This window comes from Prionailurus viverrinus, chromosome B2 (genome assembly GCF_022837055.1).
Source record: "Prionailurus viverrinus isolate Anna chromosome B2, UM_Priviv_1.0, whole genome shotgun sequence".
In the NCBI taxonomy this organism is placed as follows: Eukaryota; Metazoa; Chordata; class Mammalia; order Carnivora; family Felidae; genus Prionailurus; species Prionailurus viverrinus.
Genome location: NC_062565.1, coordinates 78,601,467 through 78,607,888, shown reverse-complemented (window position 1 = coordinate 78,607,888; position 6,422 = coordinate 78,601,467). Strand labels below are relative to the sequence as shown.

General features: G+C 39.0%; 1 long non-coding RNA gene across 1 annotated transcript; it reads left to right on the top strand.

The window, feature by feature from the left end:
• Positions 1-2,591: 2,591 nt before the first annotated feature.
• Positions 2,592-6,119, top strand: LOC125166335 (uncharacterized). The gene is made up of 3 exons (XR_007152433.1): positions 2,592-2,759; positions 5,576-5,649; positions 5,809-6,119. It is a non-coding gene; the product is annotated as an uncharacterized LOC125166335 (long non-coding RNA).
• Positions 6,120-6,422: the final 303 nt, after the last annotated feature.

Here is a 6,422-nt window from a genome sequence, read left to right as displayed (position 1 = left end):
GTCTGGAACATTCAGAATTTGCCAAAGTCCAGGGTAATAAAACAAATAAAGAAAGAGCCTAACAAAGAGTACCATAATCTGCTTATAAGATGTGCCCTGCTGAGGGCGCCTTCGTGGCTCAGTCAGTTGAGCATCCAACTTCAGCTGAGGTAACAATCTCATGTTTGTGAGTTCAAGCCCCTCTCTGTTGTGGGCAAAGAGCCTGCTTTGGATCCTTGGTCCCCTCTCTCTCTGCCACTCCCCAGCTCATCCTCACTCTCTCTCTCTCTCTCTCTCTCTCTCTCTCTCTCAAAATAAATAAATAGACTTAAAAAAATTAAAAAGATGTGGCCTGCTTGAACAAAATGTACGCTTGACCTTCCTTCCTGCTGAGGCTCCATTCTTGTGTTTACCCCACAAGAGCACTCACCTGGCACGCTTCCTCTTCAAAGTCATGAGGCCGTTAGAGGGCTTGGTCCAGGAAAAATAAGACCCTTCTGTGGGATGAGACAGAATTCAGATTCCTGTTTCCTGCTTCTTCCACAGATGACAGACCCTGGCATTGAACGCTTTCTTGGGGAGATACCTTCCCGTTAGCCACTCCCTCCAGGAATGAGACCTGTTTTTAAGGCTAATAGGACATCCTAAATCTCATGCCTTTATAATATATTTACAGGTACAGTAGTAGATGGCCACAAACCAATGCCGTTGGCCAGGGTATCAAAAGATGAAAAGAATTCTCATACCAGAATGCCCAAGAGATTAATGAAGCCAATACAATGAATGAACTCCAGCCAAGAGCTCATCTCCCAAAACATGTGCATGTGCACAGGAGCCTGCATGGGCATGGATTAGAGGGTGCTGATGGGCATTTTTGTTTCCAGATACTGTAATCTGAGGTGCTAATGACTGGGAGATCATCAAGGAGACTATGTATGGAGATAAAGTCATTGAGGACAGTATATTCACGATCACTTCTACTGACACTGCCTCCAAACCTGTTTGTCTGCTGCTGCCAGGAGCCTGACTACCTTGAGGAGAATGAGACTCATAATTAGAGATGCTCAAAAAGCTATCCATTAATTTAATTAAATGCCTGTTTAATGCTTTTATTTTAAAAAAACCAACTCTTTCTGAATTTAGCAACAATGCTTTCTTTACCTAGAAGCCTTTTTCTGGGGCTTGTTTTGGGATCAATTTGGTCTTAGCTTCTAGTGAATCCACCCCATCAATCCCAGGATATATAGGCTCTTATGTGTTCCAGCAATTCTTTCTTTAAAAAAAAATTATTTATTTAATTTGAGAGAGAGTATATGTGCACATGCGAGGGGCAGAGAGAAAGAGAGGGAGAAAGAGAGAATCCCAAGCAGGCTCCAAGCTGTCAGTGCAGAGCCTACCTTGGGACTTGATCTCTCAAGTGGTGAGATCATGACCTGAGTCTAAACCAAGAGTCAGCCGCTTAACCGACCGAGCCACTCAGGCGCCCCTCCAGCAATGCCTTCTAACATGGCACATATCACAAGTATAAGGCACTGCAGAGGCAGTGGTTATTGTTAAGAATAGATGAAATAGTTTCTTCTACTCGAAAAATATTTCCTTCCTGATCGTTTAGAAATAATGTTATCAATCATGTCGGTTTTGTAGATGCAACTGTTTTCTAGGAAAACTTTTCTGTGCACGTAGATATCTGTGACATCTTTGCACAAAGTGAAGTTCTGTAAATCTGGCCTGCAGGCCAAATTAATCACCTTGCCTGTTTGTGTATGGCTTGTAAACTAAGAATAATTGTTATATTGTTAACTACTTGAAAAAAACAAAGAACAGTAATACTTTGTGACATGTGACAGTTACACCAAATTCAGATGTCAGGGTCCATAATAAACTTGGATTGGAACCCAGCCATCCTTGTCCTGGGTGTTGTCATGACAGCTTCTGCTCCACATCGGCAGAGCTGAGGAGTTGTGACAGAGCTGGTATGGCCTGAAAAGCTGGAAATGTTTCGTATCTGGTTCTTTACAGAAAAAGATTAGCAACCCCTGACATTGTGTATCAGACTGTCTTCCTTTGATGAACAAACTATATCTTCATTCTTTTTCAAGTCGTCTTAGAAATTACAAATGTAATTTGTAAGGAAATAAGAGACCCAAAGAGGTTATAAATAGTTTGAGTGATATAGAACCTGAGCTAAAACACTTGGCAAAATTACTTAAGTTCCCTACACCTTAGCTCTATTACTTACCAAAAAACAGTGCTGACCTCATACAGTTGCAGTAGAGGGGAATGGAAATAACACATAAGGGGTTTAGCACAGTGTCTGGCATAAACGTTTACTAAATGTAGCTATTTTTATTAGCTAATAATATCACTATTACTATTAAAATTCAGATCTTTTGACTTATCCTAATACCCTTTACACTATATAAACTGTACTTTCCCCCAAAGAAAAAACAGGGATAGGTTATATAATCATTGATTTTAAAATGTTATTGCTTTTTATCAAGACTTGAGATAGTTTCTACTCACTCTCCAGACATCTGATCCTCTCATATCATCGTTTCTACCAGTGTGACATCATAATGGCCACAGATGGTCTTTTGGTAAATGGATATCACTTCCTCAGGAAGACCTTACAACCATTTCTCCTCTTCTATCTGCACAGTGAGAGTAAGAATGCTTGTTCTACATAACTGGAAGCTCAAAGGAGATGGTAGATATGAAGGTGCTTCGAGAAGTGAAATGTCTTTGCAGTAAAATTATACATGTATGGAGCCTTTTGAAAAGTAGGCAATTCCTAAGATTGCTATCTGTTCATAGGCTGTTGAGAGTCTTATCATGTGAACTATGACCTAAATATAACCCCTAGGTTCTCCTGATTTGGAGAAGAGCGAGAAATGCCCAGCTCAGAACCTTGGAGACAGGGCCAGCGATGGAAGAAGAGAAGTTGTCAGGAGAAAGTGAACAAATGAGGGATGTTCTGAAGTTCTTGCCTGCTGTGTGCCTAAGCACTACCCACCCCGTGTCTCTCTCTGTGGACCTGGTCTACTTGTATCCATGTGCCTTCCTTTCTTCCCCATCTTCCTTTTTGCTCCTGTCTTCCCTGTTCCCTTCCTCCATCTCCCTCCCTGCGCACCGTCCTTTCTCCTCCTCTCTTACTTTATCCTCAAGAGTATTATTAGTTTTTATGCAATAAAATACTTCTCTTCCATATCCTTAATGTTATATTATTCTTCCACTCATGTAAATGATTGTTTCATGTTACTTGAGATGAAAGAAATAAATAGGACTCTATTACACTTATCATGATGAGCACTGAGTAATGTATAGAATTTTTGAGTCACTATATTGTACACCTAAAACTAATATAACACTAGATGTTGACAATACTGGAATTTAACTGGTAAATAAATAAATAAAAGACTTTATTGTTTGCAAAGCTCTTTTCCATGATTTAATTTGTTAATCCTTAGGTCTTCTCACCCCATTAGAAAGCAATGTTCCAAATTACAAAAACAAATAATGACAGCAAAGAGCTTTTACCTATTTTTTACTTCCTAAATAGAAAAGTTCCTCTTAACTGAAGAGCTTCCTGAGTCATGAATCTGGAGTATCACCTGGTTGATTTAGCTCCTTATTTCCTGATCTTACTGTGGATATCTTTCTCTGATCCATTTTGAAGATGTTCATGATCATGTGTTGACTTAACTAGCAAATTCCTAATTCTGTAGCATGGTATTGGAGGGCCTCCATGATTACTTGTGACCTCTCTTTCCAGCTTCATTCCTCTTGACCCCTCTTTATGTACCATTTTGTTTACATTTCCCTGACTGTGCCTTTCCTCATAAATTTCTCTCTGCTTAGATTACCCTAACTTCTTTTTACCAAATCTGCCAATTGAGATTCAACTAGTCCTTCAAGGCCCTGATCACGACTAAACCATTATATTTCTCACAACTCCTACATCCCATTGTTGATGCTTTCCCTGGAGCACTCTGGCATTGTGTTGTTATTATTATTATTTATAAACCCATCATCTCCCACTACTGTCTGATATATCTCTAATTCCTGCAAATTTAGCACAATGATTGCACATAATAGGTTTTCCACAAACGCTTAATGAATGACCAAACCTACCATCTCCAGCCTAAATTCTCTATACAAGATATGAAAACAATTCAATTTTTAAGGGTTTTCATTACATTTTGGAGTCAAATCACCTTCCTTATCGAGTACCAGATTTTACCTTAGCATTTTTGACATGATGTTTGATATGCCACTGCTAGGTGTTTTTCTACCTAAAATCATAGTTCTGGGAAAAATGAAAAACATCTGCCATAGGCACTTATTCAAACACTACAATCACATAAGGACTAGGCAAACATGACTCTGAATCTGATGCTAACCTTTAGGACAGCTTTAGGTTTTACAAAACGATAACATGACCTCAAGGCTGGCTTTACTTTTAGATTCCAGTAATCCAGAAAACACTCCATTTTATTTATTTTTCTGCGATGGGTCATAAAGTGTGACATTGACATGGTGGAAAAAATTACATCTGAATCCATTTGTAATTGAAAGAGAATATGTTTGATGATATATTTTGGAAGTGCCCCCTCTACAAAGAAAGTAGGAATCCGTTATGTAATCATTTATTTTAAAATGTTAATGGTGTTTTACTAAGACTCAAGACATCTGATCCACTAATGTCCTTAAGTTTCTGCCAAGGTGACATCATAATGACCACAGATGGTCCTTTGGGAGATGGATATCACTTACTCAGGAAGAGAATGCAGTATATTTTCAGCTCAGATTTCTTAGCAACATAAGGAATTAATTTGGGTAAAATCAAAAGCCATTTCCTCTAAAAGCTACTGTTTTTTACCCTTTTCAAGTTCAGCAATTTCCCCCCACACCCAGATTTTTTGTTTTAACTTTATTTTCACCCAGACTTTTTCATGTTTCCTTCTAAAGGTTTATATAACCTATTCTTAAATAAATTAAATTAAATTAAATTAATTAATTAAAAAAATTTTTTTTTGAGAGAGAGACAGAGTGTGAGGGAGGGAGGGGCAGAGAGAGAGGGGACACAGAATCCTAAGCAGGCTCCAGGCTCTGAGCTGTCAGCACAGAGCCCCACATGGGGCTCAAACTCAGGAGCCATGAGATCATGATCTGAGCTGAGGTCAGACGCTTAGACTGAACCAGCCAGGTGCCCCTCCTCATGACTTTTTATAAACAATCCCTTTTTTTCTGTCATAAAGCTTTTTATGTTTATGGTGTTTTTTGTTTGTTTGTTTTGTTTTGTTTTTTTAAGTAAGCTCTATACCCAACATGTGGCTTGAACTCACTACCCTGAGATCAAGCGTTGTATGCTCTACTGACTGAGCCAGCCAGGAGCCCCAGGGCTTTTTTGTTTAAATAGAAATAAATGAAATACAAAATTGAGTGTAGGTAAAATAGGGACCAGAGAGGTGCAAGGGAGGTGGCTTGGCCCTGGGATTATGGGGGTGGGGGGAAGAATATGTACAGATGTGTCCATGATGGAGGAGAATAGCATTGTCACTTTTTCTGTCTTCTCAATCACCTTCTCCCTCTGCAGAAACCTGTGTCCCCAATGGCACTCCTAGTGACCCTCAAATGGACCCTAATGCCATCCTTTGAGATGAAAGAGGGGTAAGTGTTCATACTATTCCACAAGTTGAGTTCGAGGTCTCCCTGAAGGGATGAATCATAGGTTAACTCTTTAGAAACACAGTTTGTGAATAAGAGCTGATGGATTGGTTATTGATTAAAAGCCATGCCAGAGATCTTTTTTCTCCTCTTCATTTGCAGACTCCCAAAAACTGACCCTCTCTCAACTCTTGCCTAGCTCCTGGCACAAGTAAATAGCTAAGTGCATGTTTATGTTTTATCACAGAGTGAGGGGCATTTGGGGCGAAAACCATATATTTGAAGCAATTCAGAAACTCATCTTAGGCAATTTGCCAGAGAGTTAAAACATTAAACGATTCCTTCTAGGTGCTCCATATCATCACTTACTGTTTTAGCAATGAAGTCGATGGAGGATTGCAAGGCTCCCTCTGCTCCTATCCCCCACTTGCTCATTCTCTCTTTCAAAATAAATGAAATAAACTTTTAAAAAATTGCTATGATTTTACCTCTCTCTAGATAATAAAATGGTGACACGTATCAACATGGATAGATCTCAAAAACATAATGTGAGGTGAAAAAGGCAAGCGTCAGAATAATGTATTCAAAATAAGAGCATCTATTTAAAGTTTATCTCTTATTTCTGAGTACAAAAGTATAGTAAAATGAAGACTGGGAGGGTGTGCACTCAGGAGAGTGACCATCTCTAAGGAGGGAAGAAAATGGAACTGAAAAGAGAACAGAAGACCTACATTTTATCTGTGCTATTTTATGTGTGTTATTAGAATATATAAAGC